The sequence below is a fragment of the Strix aluco genome, chromosome 15 (assembly GCF_031877795.1).
Source record: "Strix aluco isolate bStrAlu1 chromosome 15, bStrAlu1.hap1, whole genome shotgun sequence".
Taxonomy (NCBI): Eukaryota; Metazoa; Chordata; class Aves; order Strigiformes; family Strigidae; genus Strix; species Strix aluco.
In genome coordinates this window covers 2,458,399-2,475,456 of record NC_133945.1, presented here as the reverse complement: position 1 = coordinate 2,475,456, position 17,058 = coordinate 2,458,399, and the positions used below count along the sequence as shown (strand labels likewise).

Genomic DNA, 17,058 nt, shown 5'->3' with positions numbered 1-17,058 from the left:
ACCCATCACCCACCCTTCATGTCCCACTGATGCTGAAGAGGTTGCAGAGTGAGCACCGTGAAAAGGACAAGCAAGTTTCCAACAGATGCAAAAAGGAGCAGCGAACTCTTTTCTGAGCATGAGCGCAAAGTCTCCCTGTCAGACCGTCACTCCTGTGGACTGTTGGTGGAACAGCTGCTAATTAAGAAACCAGAGGCCTAAAATCACTTGCTTTTATCCTGCAGTTTTTCTCTTGTAAGGTTTTCCTGGGGTTCAGTTAGTCAGCACATTGAGGGGATTAGAGAGCCCTGGGAGGTACCTTCAGAAATACTAGGGAGCTAATTAAAGCAAGCAAGGGGAGCTGGACAGAGAAACAGTTTCACAAATACACAGGCTTTCAAAGACACAGGCAGAAAATGCAAGACATGGAGCCTTAAAGAGAGACAAATGAGAGAGACAGTGAAAGAGAGACCACCTGCAAGGAATAAGAATTATTAGCAACTTTCTTCTTCACCAGCAGCCATGTTTTCCCTCTAGATTTTGCCCACAGGAACAGCACTATGGCCGTTATGGAAATTTTTCCTAAAACAACAGGAATTGTTTGCTCACTTCCAATCATTAGCAGCTCTGTTTCTCACACCCAGCTGCTGCATGAGCACACAAGGCAGTGGGAACTGGTAATGCTGCCTTTCCTTTTGGATCCTGAACATTTCTCATTATAAGATCCTGCTTTGCATAACTTGTTAGAGCACCAGAAAATCTGAAATATCCAGGCTCACATTTTCCTTGATATTTGTTTGCAACAGGAAACAAATTTTAGTGTAAGTACCAAGTAATATTAACTATGTCTGAGAAAGGAGTCAGAGGAAAATAAATTGGTCTGCTGCTTTATAGAAATATCTGCCACGATTCATTTAATAGTTCTTGCTATTCAAGTAAGGAACCTGAGATTTGGATGTAAAGTCTCCTTTGTATCAAAGATTTGGCTTTGCCATCCGTTCCTCTTCACTGAGTTGTAAGCCAAAAAGAAATCCCATTTCACATGGTCATAGTACAGGCTCAGTCTGTCGGAGCGTTTTTGTCATCTGTAGTGATGGGGAGGGCACTGTGGAACGGCCAGCCTTAAATCCACGGGACAAAGGGGCTTAGAAGTCCTCGGAGGTTTCTAAGAACTTCTTGAGTTGGCGACAGTCCCATACGCTGGGCCTCCAGACATCCCTTCCCACTGCTGCCACTAGGATTTTATTTAGCGAATAGCTGAGTCCCACTATTGTCTCTTATCTCCAGGGGCCGGTCTGCCAAAAAGATAAATGGCCTGGCAGTGCTGCTAGCTGCATCCTTTGCCCAAGCACTGAAACATGATGGAACTGCTTGAGGCTTTAAAATTAGTGCTTAAAAAAGGTGATGGGGGAGAGGAGTGAATGAATGTGGAGAACTATGGGAAAGCATACTGTTTGTGCAAAGTCAAATGCTTGAAAAAACAGAAGCAGCAGCAATGAGGGTCCTATCCTCTTCCTCTCACACTGGGATATTACACCACCCACAAGTGGGTCCTGAAGTGGTCTCGAGCCTGGTGCTGATGGTGTTGTAGGTGAGCCTCAGCTCCGGGGAGCAGATGAGTTGGCTCACTCTGCTCACAAAAAAAATACAGCCATTACTCAGAAATGCAAGTTCGAGTACTCTCCATGCTGAGAGGGTCCCGGGCAGCAGGGATGATGGAGAGCCGGTAGCAGCAGCAGGTCAGTGAAGCAAACCAAATTGGAGAGGAAGGGTTCACTCTGGAGAGGCTGAGAGAAAACAGCAATCATGGCAGTTAGCAAAATCATAAATAAGGCCTCCATTTTTTGTGAGAGAAATGGTCACAGCTGAGCAAATGCCTAGCAATGGGCTGTCTGGTGTGAATGATGGATAGAGAGAAGAACAAGGCTAGAGGAGGTTTCATGAGCAAAGTAAATACATAAAAGCAACCACTTGGCAGGAGAGCTGCGATGAGTGGGATACTTGGAGGTGGTTCTTGGAACACATGCCCCGTGGCAGGGAGAGGCTTTCTCTGCTTATAACAAGCCCATGGAATTACACAGATTCAGGAGGATAAAACCTTCTGGGTCAACTTTTGTAAGTGATTTTGGCCAAAAAATAGGAATAAATTTTAGAAAAGAGAGCTTTTACCCTGACATTTTCAAACTGGAACATTTTGACTGTTTAAAAAAACAGTGTTTTCATTTCAAAATGGACTTAAATGTTTGAAGAGTAAAAGTAATCGCACAATTTAATCTGAAATGAAGAGGGGTTTTTTGCACCAGGCAAATGCTGACAGTCAGCTTTAACCTTTGTGAAGCTTGGAGAGTGGCTGAGGGCTGGAGGAGGTGCTGATTCATACACAGGAAATGGCTATTTATAATAAGACCAAGAATTAACTATTTTTGCCCCCTGAAATTTTGCCACAGAATATTGTGGGTTTCAAAGGCAAGTGGGCAGATGAATGGGGAATGGATCCATGAAGGGCTATTAAGTACAAAAACATCAGTAGGCAACTGCAAGCTGAAAATGCTTGGGGAAATAACAAAGTACTCACCCTGTTCTTATACACGTCTCTTGGTGTCCGCATTAACCGCTTTGAAGATAGAAACCTGGGTTACCTATACCTTTGGTCCTACCCATAATAGCTGCTCTTGTGTGTCATAAACTAAACCCAGAAATGCTCTTGTTTCATTCTTTTATTTCCAAGCCCAAATTGAGTCATGAGCTGAGTCATTTCTGCTGCAATTCCAGCTCCTGCCACGACCAGACTTAGTTCCCACTGACCTCGCTCCTTAGCCTCACTGCTCCTTCAAAGTTTCATCTCTTACAGTAAGATTTATACAAGTAATTCAGTTTTTCTTCCTCTCACACCACTGCTGCTATGATGAGTTATGGGCCATTGCTGGTAGGTGCAGGTGCCACCCGTGACAGACCCATGGCTCAGCAGCCTTTGGGGAGCAGCACCACACTACAGCTACTGGTGGAGGTGAAATCTTCAAACAAGGGGCTCATATTTCAGAACTGCTAATTTTTGATCCAGCCAGGCTAATTTCCAAGTCCCACTGTTAACTTTTTCCCCAAACTCTCCCTAATCTGTCATCTTCATCTCGTAAAGAAATGGTGAATTCGTTAGTTTGGCAGCCAAATAAGGCATGCAGGAGAACAAATACATTTCAGAGGAAATTAAATATATTTTCTAGGGTTATTGACAAGATACACAAAAACCTATTTTACAACAAGATAAACTTGCTGTTTGACCTAAAACATCATGCTCTGATCTGCAGATAGTTCCCCTAGCCCTTTCGCTTAAACTCTCTTTTTTCACTCACAATGTACGACATTCTTTCAGCAAATACTGTCTTTTACCTAAAAAATCAAAGGACCCCACTTTGAAAAATCTGGAATAAATCATCCTCTCATGCAGTGACAGGCAGGCTGAAGAGCTGCTCCCCAGAGCCCTGGAGTTGCACGGAGCCTCCCTCCTGCAACCCGTGATCAAACCAGAGCGCCGTGGCTCTGCCTGCTCTGCCTGCACCTCCTCTGCCTGCACTTCACCTCCCAGCACATTGCTCTGCTCATCGGGGCATGCAAATAGATAAACCGCCAGCTGAGATTCAGCATGTTATCTAAAATTGTTATCTGTCTTCCTAGTCCCCAGGACCTCATTTGCTGATGACAATACTTTAATGAAAAGCCATACTCATCCTTTTGTTAAGATTAAAGAAATGACAAACCGTATTGTATTCTGCAGCAGCACTGGTGTGGTCGGGTGGAAGAAGGGGTGGCAAGCATTAGCCTCTGAACACAGGTGGCTTCTTATTCTCCTGCCCTTGTACCAGATTCTTCAAAGAAACACTGGAAGGGAGTTTTGATAAGCTGTTGTGGCCACAACGGGGGACAGATGTCATGACATGGTCTTTAAGTAGAGGTAACTGTTGGACTTACATAGTGTGTAGCTCTCACTGCGATTCATGTGGGTGAGGGGAGAAATTCCTCTTAAGAACAGGCCAGGGTTATTTCTTACCCTGGTCTCATGCAGAAGTGAGTGCACAGCCCCACTGGTGTTATTTCATACTGTCTTCATTCCACCTTCATGGGGGGGGGGGGTTTCAGCGCACCGCCTGTAGCTGCAGGACTTGCCTGAGAATCTCACTGATACGTTGACCTTTTTTGCAAGCCTGCTTGCGCAGATCCACAGTGATGTGAATATCTCAGAGCTCTGGTTTTGGGTTTCCCTGCTAGGAAGATCTTCATGGTTCAAGCCCTTCTCCCCTTGAAGTCAAGCCCGTGATGTTCTAGCTTAGACTGATGGCCATGTTGACTCTGCAGTGAATGAGGCAACACAAAGTGGCTTATAATATTTTTATTTCCTTTGCCTGACAATTTCTTAGTTTCAGACCCTTCCAGGACATCGGGCATAGAAACCCAGGTATAGTTTATAGCACAGTTCCTCCCTGTGCTTCTCCAGCACCAAAGGATTTCACAGAACAAGTGATGTTTGATGAGGCAAATTCCAGTCCTCCAAGGGAGGAAATCTATCCCACCCTAGAGAGGCTCAGCCTTAAATAGGATGCAATTAGGTATAGCAGTTGTGCTGCCCTTGGTCCCAAAAATGGAATTCGCCCTTAGTAGGGTGTAGGACCAGTCAAAACTACATTTTGAAGGAAAATTAATGTTTTCAACAGAACTGGATTTTTCAAATGACCAGCCACCTCTAGCAGACGACGTTACTATTTCATCAGAAACGCCAACTAATTTTTTGCCAGGAGCACATATATTATTACTCAGAGGAGCGTGTGGTGGCTTGTGTGGATTGCAGAGCAGGTCCTCTGGGAGCTCCTCCAGTGCTCTTCTGGCCCCTGCATGGGGAAGGGGACCATGTCATGTCTTGGACCACCACAACCACCCAACTTGGACAGGAAAACAGCAACCTGCAGCACAGGGACTGTACCTCCCAGTGCAAATTACTTGGTTTCCCTAGCAGAATCTCAGATAGACATATATTCAAATATTTGAACACAATATAAAAACTCTCTCGTAAGTTAAATAAAAGGAGGGAACTAGTTTTAGCTAGCCATAAGGAGAACTTTGAGCAAGAAGTCACAAAATCCAGCACATGTAACAGTGCAAATAGATATCTAATATGTATAAAAAGATATAATAATTATATAGACTAGTTGATATTGTACATGTAATAATATTCATGTATAAAAATCAATATTATACATGTAATAATATAAATATATTTAGATAACAAACCATATATACAGTAATATAAATCAATATATTTTTTTATATGGGGCAGAGAGCCAGGATTTCTGAGACACCTATGCATCACTCCTCATCCTTCCAGAGCAGGGATGACCATAGGCCACAGCCACGTCAGCCAATCCCTGTGCTGGATTTGCTCTGAGTGCCTCCAGCCTGTTAGAAGGAAGACACACCGACACGTGTGCAAACACACATCCACACACTGTTCTCTCTGCTGGGAGTTCGACTTTGATTTTTACCTGTTTGCTTTAATATAAAGTAAAAAGACATTTTAGAGCAACATTCCACAGTATTCACTGTTTATTCTCAGTTGGAGACACGGCATCTCTCTTATCTGACATTTCCACCACAAATAAGTTCCTTGGACACCTTTTTAGGATGCAAAATGATTAATATCTAACACAACTCTGAAATATAATAAACTCTGCCTATCACTGCTGCATCTCCGCTGGCATGGTTTTAATGCATTTCTCTTCAGGGCAGCTCTGTGGTAGGGCAGACCTTCTTAACCTTGTTTTACACATCAGGAGGGGGTGCACAGACTTCAGAACTTAAAGAGAATAATCTCATTTATCTTGAACAGCTCTCACCTTTAAAAACCTCCTTCTCTCCAGCACCTGTATATAGATGGGACTAGAGCTATAGTATGCATTGAATAACTCCTCTACTTCTTTTCCTCCCACAATGTTCGCTACATCCCCCTACGCTATCCTCTAGTTCTGTCAAATTTCTTTGAACGTGGTCAGAAGGCTGAAAAGACAAGGAGACACCCAAAAATAGAGTGATCCCACATGATTCAATTTCCTTAGGAAACTAGCCTGAAAACAGCAGGAAGCATTTCTGTGCTCCAAGCACAGAGAAGAAAAGAGCAACAGCAGCACAACAAACAGCACAAGAGGCAGCAGACCCCCCATGTGTTGCAGCTAGGAGCTGGAAGAAATTACCAACCAATCTTAGGAAGTGTGTAGAGACTCAGCAGCTTCAAACGCACCTTGGAAAAATGGAAATTAATCTTGTTGAAGTGATAAATGATGTGGCTAAGGGACCAGCTCTGGAGCAGAGAGGCCAGGGTGGGATCCAGGTGGGGCAGGATGTGCTGCTGAGGATGCATCTGCCCTTCATTCTGGCTTCTCTCCAGCCTGGATCCAGGTAGCACTGGAATAAGGAGTCATGGTTAGAACAATCGTGTTGAAGGTTAAATTGTGCTGTTCAGTGAGGAATAGCTTCTTTTCTTCATCATGCACGTAAACAGAAGGAGACTATAGGTGAGCTAACATGGAGCAGCCCACAGCAGTGACAAGTAGTGTGGTTGGCCAGAAAAATGTTTCCAAGCAGGGATTTTGAGTCCAAAATACAGTTCTGTTAAATTGAAAGAACTTTGCAGGGAAGACTTCAGTGTTAACGCCATTTTCTGTGGGAGGAAAATCAGAAAGTTTAGGCCTGTCTTTCTCACCTCATTTCAGGGGGTTTTTGGCATTAGTGGTTCTTTGCTGCATCTCCACAGCATCTTGATTCCACCTACCTCACCTGTGCCATCATAGCTCATTAGTGTTGGCCTGATGGTGGCTTCTGGACCAGAAATATTTTGCGCCCGGTTTGGAGGATACACTCACACTAGACAAAATGATGGAGCAGTGGCCATTCCTACAGTGAGATCTGAGTCTCCATCCCTGAAATGAGCAACTCTGCTGGAACAAGTGGAGGAAAGAGAGCACAGGAATTGAAGCTGATTATAATTTGGATCCATTTGCATGTGCTTGACAGGTCTTCATACCTCATGGCTATAAATAACTACACAGGGTGCCCTGCAGCAGGGAATCAGACCTTGCCCTATCGCTATCAGCCAGGACAATGGTTTTTGCAGTGGTCAGTAAAAGATCCCTTGCAGAAAAACCACCACTTGCTCCTGGTGGAGCAGGTTGAGACCTTACAGGTTTTTGGTGGCCCTGGGAAAGCATAGCAAAGGAAGAGTTACTGGAAATGTTGACTGGAGCTGGTAGGAAGGAATATTGCCAGAAAATGGCTTCGAGGAGAAAGTCCTCCAGGCACAGTGGTCCCCAGTGCTGCAGCACAGGGCAAGGCAAACGCAGCATCATTATTTTGTCTGGCAAGAGACAGAAGTTACTTGTCTTTTTTTTTTTTTTTTTTCCACTTTTAGAGAGAATCAGGGATTTTTTTACTATACAAATGAGGGTCTGTCTACCATAGGGAGATTCAGAAAAGCTCATCAAGATTCATTCTAAAAATGGATAAATGAAAGCACATTAAACAACCTATGTAGACACACTCACTTGGAATTAAAGTGTCCGTAATTAAGTTTTACTTAATTCACTTTTGAAGTGACTTGAGCCAAATTGAATTAAGGCCACTTTCATTTTAAATGAAAGTATCCAGACCTGGATTTAATGTAATTTAACTAATCCACTTGCAATTCACACCACTAGTTAATTTTGGATTAATTTCCCCTTGTAAGCAAGCTCTTAAACAGACAGCAGGAATGCAACTTTATTTTCCTTTTTCCATCTAGAGAGGGAGCCACAGAACTTCTCTTCCCCCAAAACATGCCTCTGCTCTGTGCAATTTAACCCCTTTTTACCATGCCTGGGGTGAACCTGACCCAGGGTGTGCCAGATGGCTGTTGTGACATCCTCAGCTGAAAGGAGACAGGGATGTTCCTCTGATAGTTCTTCTGAACCATCACTGACGTCCCTCTCCCAAAAACATTTCCTCTCGCAGGATTTTCAAGCTCACTTCCAGGAAAAGGTTTCATGTAGGGAAAATAAAATTTGGCAACAGGTTCTGGGAAGAGACTGCTGAGGATTATTGGCCTGGCTTGAGGGGGGCAGGATCCAGGCAGACTTTTTAATGAACTGAAGTAGGGCAGATCCCAAAGGGCTTTGGCAAACTAAGGAAAGATGCCATGTGCTGTATGGTGGGACTGGTAAGACTTCAGACAACAAGTTCTGTTTAATTAAATCCATTTAAAAAGATGCAAAGGTCACTTTTAGGTGCCCTGAACTGCCGCAGCAGCATGAGGGTGGTGGTGTTTTTCTGGGTTAATTAAAATAAGGGATCCTGTTGGGGTCACCATTAGCCGGGGTCCTTATTTCTCCGTGCGGGAACAGGAACGACACAACACCAATGTGATGATCAGATCGTCCATCTTTATTTTTCCAATCCTGGTTACATTTATATTCTACTAAGTTCCGTACACGCACTCATCTATCTTCTAATAGGCTACAGGTCATCTACACGCACTGTTCATGCGCCTCTACAAGCATTTGTATTGGTTAATTGCAATTAGCATGTAAAGCCCAAAACTTGCCAAAACTCCCTTATCTCATACCCTGTTTTGCTCAGACTTGTGTGCTTTTGCTGACCACAGATGTTTCTCACTTATCTGCTGTCTTGTGTGTTTTTGCCAGCCTTATTTTGCTGGCCTTGTCTTCGTCCTTGCATTCTTCTGCCTGCACTAACTTTCCCCCAGCGCGGCCCAGACTCCTACATCATCCCTTTGGAGCTTCTAACAATGGCAAGTCATTAATGGAGCAACCAGCAAATGAACAAGTAATAGTGGGGCTGGAAGGGACCTCAAGCATTGTAGGAAAGAAAGCATTTGCAATGGAGGGCAAGGGTCAGCACAGCTAATGCAGATGGCAGATACCCAAATCTTGCTGCTTTTGGCTTGAACTACCACATTTCAAATACAGTTCAGTTCATGCCAAGCCTCTTAAGGGTTTAAGTAACCCTACTGTGGAGCACATAACCCCCTGACAGCTTGGGATTCACCCAGAGAAGGACTGTGCTCCTATCAGTAATAACAGCAATAACTTTTACTACTGCAGCTTGTGGTGGACATTATCTGTTCACACAGGCTTTGAAAAAAAGAAGATGGTCCCAAATAAAGAATCATAAATCACAGAATGGTTTGGGCTGGAAGGGACCTTTAAAGGTCATCTGGTCCAACCCCCCTGCAGTGAGCAGGGACATCTTCAACTAGATCAGGTTGCTCAGAGCCCCATCCAACCTGACCTTGAATGTTTCCAGGGATGGGGCATCTACCACCTCTCCAGGCAACTTGTTCCAGTGTTTCACCACCTGCATCATAAAAAAATCTCTTATATCTAGGCTGAATCTACCCTCTTTTAGTTTAAAACTATTACCCCTTGTCCTATCGCTATAGGCCCTGTTAAAGAGTCTGTCCCCATCTTTCTTATATGCTCCTGGGTTTTTTTAAGAAAAAGCAGTCCACTTCCAAAAACATTTTGGGAGTCAAGTGGTTCATCTGTCTCTTAATCCCCAAGGGACTGCTAGTAATCCACACTTCACTTGTAACATCTCCCCATAAGGTCACCTTGTGTAACATTTTGCATCTGCCAAAAGCACTAGTAAGGTCCTCTGGCATGTGTCCCTCTTGGTGACACAAGGGAGGAATAAGTAGCTCATCCAGGCATTGCATTTTCTGGAGTAAGGAGTGAGATTCAGGAGGAAACTTCACCAGGAATAGACCTGGCATCTAAGCTCATACTTTCATCAAAGATGAGAGCTTTCCTTGGTTAGAATTCAGAAGCTGCCTTTCTTTTCAGCCACAAATCAGAGCAGTTTAATTGAGGAATCCTGCCAGGGAGGTACAGCTTGGCTCCAGGGTGCCTCCACCCTTCCCTGCAGCACCTTTGATTTCCTAAATCGAACTACACTTCCCAGAAGGCACTTTCCCTGGCAGTGCCTCCAGGCAGGCCTGTGGCTAGGGCTAGTTAGAGTTTCCTCTCTCAGGCTTTTGACTTTTTCCAGCAAGATGAGGGAACAGACACATTTTTTAAAAATATCATTTAATCAAAAGAAAATCTATTCTTATGGGAAATGAAGAAGGAAGAAATAAAAAAAAAAAACCCACCCTCCAGTGAGATGGAATATTTTCAACCAGCCTAATGATAACTATCCCACAGCTCCCTAAATCTGGCTCCCTGCCTTTCACATAAGCAGTGAACGGGTAGGAACTCCTGCTGTCAGTGTTTTACTTCATTTGTGACCCACCACCTCTTTTCAAATAAATTCCCATTGAATTATCTGAAGTGAGCAGAGAGCAAGGGGGAAAAGGAATTCAGGCTGGGAGGATAGTACTGAAGTTATTTCAGCTGGAAGATCGAGTGCATTGCATCCATTTAAAATTCATTTAAAATGGTGAAAGAGGTGTTCTGAACTCAGTGGGAGGTTGATGACTGATTTGAATTCGCCCTCGCAGGGCCTGTGACAGCGAAAGGCTCTCTGGAAAATAAAAGTCCCCAGAGAGGTCTCCTGGGATGTGGGGAATGGTACAAATCAAAGCAAACCGGAGGTGTGACATAGGTCTTGGCAAAGCCAGAGGTGGAGGATCTGGGCATCTGCCTTCCCAGGAGGGCAGAGGTGAAGCCACCCGCTGCCTGTCCCCCATGGCAGCCCTCAGCTGGCTCCTCCTCACTGGGGAGCATCCCCCCAGAAACATGCCTGTCCCCAGGGGAAGGTGCCTGAAGCCATTTTTTCAACTGAGGCCTCAGGGTGATGCCCAAAGGGAATGCAGCGGGGTAGAAAATTGAGCAGGGCTTTGATGCATTTACCAGCTTAGTTTAGCAACAACCAACAGCAAGGAGAGCACCACCGCTAATTCCAGAGCGGGGCCCTGCTCCCCCCATGGCCATTAGCTGCCTGCATCAGCCCTTATTTCTGCCTTAGTTTTCCTATCTGTGGAACAGTGATGATAAATAATACAGACCCATTTTTGTGATGGATTTGAGCTCTCTGGATACAAATTGCTAACAGTGGCAAATACTCTTGAAGGTAGTTTAAAGAAACATAGATAAATCAGTGTGTTTTGTAATACAGCTTACGCTGCTTATACACACATATATATGTGTTTCTGTTTCTTCTTAAGATTCATTTAATTTTTAAGTGCATGTGAGAAGAGCCCAGAGTTCAGCTATACAGCTCTTATTATTGATGGTTTTTAAAAGTAAATAAGTGTATGTTATTATGATTTCATCTCCTGTGCCGGAAAGCAGCGCTCTGAGTGCGCATCACTCTGGGAGACCTGCCGTGTTTATATCCCTTATGAGATACGTCTTTGTTTTCTGAGGCGCAGAGAGTGTCTTCTCCATTTCACAGCACACTAAGGATTAACACCCAAACTGTAAAATGCATTGTACTTCCACTGTTAATCTGTCACATAAAAAAAAAGAACAAAAATAACAACAAAAAATCTTCACTTGCCTTTACTGACTTTCCACATCGATGATTTTTTTTAGCATTTTTGGAAGACAGTTGAATCTTTCCAGGAGATGGGTGATGTCTTCAGGGCTCTTCAGGCTGCAGCAAGGGTGATCCAAACCGTATATAACCTCTGTTTCACACTGTACCTGAAAGACAGACCCCGGGTAGCTGAGGACAGCCTTTGACTCGAGAAGGCAGGCCCGAAATCTCTGCTCCTGCCATATAAGTTTAAATAAATGAGTTTGTGCTGCAGTTCCCATGCGCAAGACAGGTATCATAGACCCCTCCAGTCTCACCAAGGCTTTCTGTGGGGCTTGGATGTTAGCACAAAATAGGGTATGTAAATAGATAATACGGGGAGAAAATGCAAGCCCCAGCTGTTTCTTGTTTTTGAAAGAAAAGAATGCCTCCAGCTTAGGAGCTCGCAAAAAGTTTGTAGCATTTTATATGAGCCTGGATTCCCACGTGGGGTTTGGAGTGAATTTTACATAAAGTTTGTCTGGAAATGTTCCAGCCTGCAGCTGAAAATAAAACTCTGCAAAGGTACCAAACCCTGGTGACTCACATCTGATCCCAGGCTGAGATTTTTCAAAGCTGCAGAGGAAAGCTGGATAGCAGAGTTCACATTAATTTTAATAAGAATTGGGCATTCAGATCCTGTAAGTGATAGCAGGGGGTATCAGCCTCAAAACCTGTACAAGCCCCAGCCAAGCGGGACTGCATTTCTGCAGAGCTCTGACAGCTCTAAATACCTGTTGGAGCCAGCAGAGACGTGACGTGGCACAACCACATGTACACAGGTACACAGGCGCCTGCTCCCACAGCATTGCCAGCACCTTCCAAAAGTGATGGGGATATTTTTTAGCCTGTATATTTTGAGGTGGGTTTTTTTTCCTGCCTACTAGGAAGCAGGGATTTTCTGCAAAGTGTGTTCATATGGCTAAGTGAAAGCTATAAACATGCAAACTCCAGTTCAGCAAGTTTTTATGCTGATTGCTGGACCTCTGCTTTGAGCAGATCCTAGCAGCATATAGCTTGATGCTGAGGAATTTCTTAATGAACAAGTTTCAGCACAGTATTTATGGCAATGCTGAGAGGCCCTCTAGTTATCAGGGGATAAAACTCAGGTTTAGAGGTTCAGACTGTTTCTTAATTCAGGCTTTTAACTCATAATTGCACAATTAAAACACTGGTGGGTGCAAAACTTCTGTAAGAACCTCACATTGCCACAGTCTCTCAATGTGAGGTTTCCTAGTGAAATTTCATTAGGGTTTTTTGGCTCTATTTTGGTGCTTCTGATGCCCTCAATGAAGAAAGACATGGGCCTATGTCACAGCTGGCACCGATCTAAGTGGCCAGCACGGCCTGGGTGGGCTGCCCATGGCAGGGGAGATGTGGGCTCCTTCTCAGCCCCCCAATGTTTTCTACTTCTCCCTCCGCAGCTCTGCAGGAGCAGACCTGGCTCTTCCACATCTCCTATGTCATGGCGCTCAAGCTCCAGGCCGTGGCTCTGCTGGGTGCATCACTTCCAGATTTTCCCAAACATTGAGTTTTAAGTATATCTCTAAATATATTGTTTTAATCTTTATTCATTATTTCCAGATTTTTCTGAACATCAAGAGGTTTTTTCCCAGCATATTTGTGAAAATGTTTTTTTTAATCTTTGGTACGGAAGAAAATATTGATGATACTGAACTCTGACAAGCTAAGCATTTGCCTTATTATCTTGAGGGGTTTGGTGGTGGTGGTTTTTTGGTTAATAGTTAAGTACTTTCCGATCCCTGCAGACTAAACTGATTTATGGTATTTCAGTGAATAAGCAGGGCATTACCTAGCTATTACGCATTCATTCTTTCCTACCTTGCATTTTTTTACATCAGGCAGTGACTTTTAGCCAATACCCAGTAGAGTGCTTGATGTGCCAACTACATGTAACTCTCACTGTCTTATATAAACATTGCAACACAGGAAAGTACCCTCTGTGTTCAACAGAACACAGGCATTGCTGAAGTCAAGAGTACTGCCAGCACACGCATTAAGCGTAGCAAATACAACTGTTGATATAAAAGCCATTCCCTTCCACTCCTGAATTTGCAGTGGAAGTGTTCTAGCTTACCTTGATAAATGCTCAAGCTTCTGTTGATGACCAGTATAGCAGCTCTGAATCAGAGGATAATTGTAGAAAGGTCTAGACAAATGCATGTCATCATCTATAGGCAAGAAAGTAAAAGCAACTTAAAGAAGTAACATCCCATTTTAAAACTAAAATTGTGGACTAAAAAGACAGAAGATTGTACAAGCTGAGCCTCAAGCACAGGCAAGACTCCAACTTTGAAAGAAGCCAGTCCTGTTTCTGCCTTTGCTAAAAGAGAGGTAAGACAGAAGACAATTCCTTCTTGTCTCAAGTGCCATTTCAAGTTGATGTAGGACTCAGAATACGTAGTGTAAGCTGAAGTTCGCTATAAAAAATCCCAACAGTTCTCAAAGGGAATGGTTTTTAAACATGTCACATGAGCATTTGTAAGACAATTAAGGCTGACAATTGAATTTATAATCCATCCAAATAAAGAAGTATTTCCAAGGTGTATTTCTTCCTCAAGCAATAAATAAAGAGTTCAAAACATGTAGGTAATGCTTTTACTGGAAAAACAAGCATTACAGTATTTCTTGTTTAATAGCAATGTGTTTGAAATTACAAGTAGTTCAAGCTGTGGACACAAGCAACTCCTGGAAGTCAGAGGCATACTGTTCTTTCTAGAAAACATCCAGGAAAGAAACTGCTTGCATTATTCTCTTTGAAAAAACAGACAAGTCTCAGTTTCACAAACAGAATTTCAACACACGCTGCAGCTGAACCAACACGACTTGTTATCGATGAAACATTTACAGAAACATGGCTGAGCACGTGTTCATAAGAATCACTCACTGGAGAGTCTCCTGGTCACAAACAGGTCACAGTTCAGGCTCACCTACACCCTCTGGAAGGAGACTGGGTCCACAGAACCAGGTGACCACTTGTGCACCCCAAGAAATGAGGCCAGTTACCACCTGCTGATTTGTCAAGTCTGTAAATCCTGAAAAAAGGCATAAGATGGTTGTTGTTATGCAATTCCTTTAATTTTGACAAAACTCCGTTCATCATATTAACGTATAAAAATAACACAGCAGAAATCTTTGTCTTTCCATTTTTCACTCTGTATCACTTCCTTATTTGAAGAAAAAACCCACAATCATCACCACAGCAAAAAGCAATCCCTACAAAGAGCCACATTCACTGAAGGCTAAAATAAAATAAAGGCTAAAAAAAAATAAAGCCTGAACTTTTAAATACCCTCATGACTAAGACACGTCTTTTTCACCTAGCAGAGATTTTTACTACAGCAAAGGGATATTCTTTTTTTCCCCTCAATAGTCCAAGGACAATTGAGAACACAAAAAGCTATAGAAACTCAAGTTACTTACTTCAGAAGTTACTCATTTATACTTCCTTTATATTTTTTAGCAATTTGCAATACAATATTTGCATGCTATTATAAATTGCTAGCTAAGAATTGCTCTGCTGATTAAGGATGCCAATTAACTTCAGACACCAGAGTAAAAACAGTAGGCTTATTTTACTGTTAACAATTAAAAGATACAAGCAAGTAATACAAAAAAAAAGCAATAAGAAAAATACAGAATATTACACTTAATTATTACTACATACAGTTAATTATAGAAAAATAAGAATAAGCAAGGTAATGCACCTAATCATTACTGCCCAATGGGGAGAATAGTGATTAAGGAACGTCCATCCCCACTCGCACCCGTTCCCACCATCCAGCCCCGCAGGCGCTGGGCAGCCCCGGGTGCAGCGAGGATTTGTTGAGCCTGTCCCGGGGAGTGGGAAATCCTACGCGGGGCGTCCACCCGTAGGTGAGGCACCCAAAGTCACTGTGAGCGGGTCCAGCCTCATGGACCAAAAATCAGCAAGGCAGAAAGACTTGCACTTTTCTTTGAGCAGAAACATCTGGTTTCATCCTCCTGTTGGATTCCACCCAGAGCCTGGCCAGGGCTCGGGGGAGAACCAAGGGAGTTTCTAACAAGGCCAAACACTTGGGTTCTCAGCCTTGAACAAGGGAAGCAGGGTACATTCTCACGGCATTTCATCCTCACTGCTGATTATATTCTGTCCAAGCTGCATCTGTCACTCGTGAGCATTCATATTTCATTAATGATCAGATACTAATAATTAACGCTAATGGTAATACAGCTTTTACTAATTAGCAGATACTAATAATGGATAACCTTTGGTTGTGAGGTTCATCTAGAGGTCAACTGTGTTTCGGGGCCTATGATTCAGGCCCCAGCACTACAGGAATGAAAAAGAACAGTTCTCAGCATTACTGCACTCAGTTGCTGTCATTTCCCCCAGCTGCTCACACAGCTCCCTGCTGAATGCAGCCTCCCCCACCCACCTGCAGGAACTCCACAGCAGTTTCCCTGAACTCAGGGCATATTAAGTGCTATTCCCAACCTCTCAGATTTAAGCCCCTTCTCCCAGCTAAATGTGACTGTCTTCCAGTCATCAAAAATGACAAAAGCTCATTTTTCCACAATTACAACCCAAGCATCATTCTAAATATTAATAAAACATATCAAAGGTTTAGCAATGCCATTACAAACCTTTTCCAGTAAGCTCTTGTGCGTCTGCTAGAAAACAATTCAAGACTGTGCTCAGGTTGCTCAAAAGTACCTGGCAGAGCTGAAGGGACTGGAATGTCTGTGGGTCAATGGAGTTGCAAGATCCATCAAACAGTAGAACCTTTTAAAGAAAAAATATTAAATCATCAGCCTACAGAACAACTTCAGAGTTTCAAAAGTTCACTTCAAGAACTGCATGCAATGTCATATACCAGAAGATTACTGAATAAGCTCAGTTAAAAAGAATGATATTATGTTTGCAGAATGGCTACATTAGTACTCACCTATGTGATCAAATCCATCAGCTGTAGAGATCACTTTGTTCCCTGTCCACTCAAGAACAAACGAGCACAGAGGAAGATACCCGAGATGTGTTTTCTCCTGTAAAGGAAGATTTTTGCTCCAGGAGCTCTTTCCAGGAGCTGGGGGGGGCGGGGGGGTGGTGTCAGCGAGAACCACGTGGCAGGAGCGGGGGGGGGGGGGGGGGGGGGATAAACAAAATAATACACACACCCCCGAGAGAAAAGCTGAACCCGCCCCACGAAACCAACAGCTGAAGCCGGGGAGCGCCCGGCAGCGCTGGGACCCCGACCCGGGTAAAGGCTCCTGGTTCCCGACGTGAACTCGCCCCGGGGAGTGCGGGGGCCGCCGCCGGCGGAGGGGGCGGGGGGGGTGGTGGTGTTATTTTGTTTATCCCCCCCCCGCTCTTGCCACGTGGTTCTCGGTGATACCGCCCGCCCCCTCCCCCTGCTTTCCGCCAGCAGCAGCTTTGCCGCCCGCGGAAGGCCAGGCGGGAGCCTTTAGGACCCAGCGGCGTCCCCGCCGGCTCCTGCCCGGCGGCGCCTCTGCCCGGAGCGGCCG

At 44.0% G+C, this 17,058-nt stretch overlaps 1 long non-coding RNA gene across 1 annotated transcript; it reads right to left on the bottom strand.

Annotated features, from left to right (window-relative positions):
• Positions 1-14,293: 14,293 nt before the first annotated feature.
• Positions 14,294-16,641, bottom strand: LOC141930510 (uncharacterized). The gene is made up of 3 exons (XR_012625326.1): positions 16,482-16,641; positions 16,180-16,318; positions 14,294-14,588 (listed from the first exon to the last, which is right to left on the bottom strand). It is a non-coding gene; the product is annotated as an uncharacterized LOC141930510 (long non-coding RNA).
• Positions 16,642-17,058: the final 417 nt, after the last annotated feature.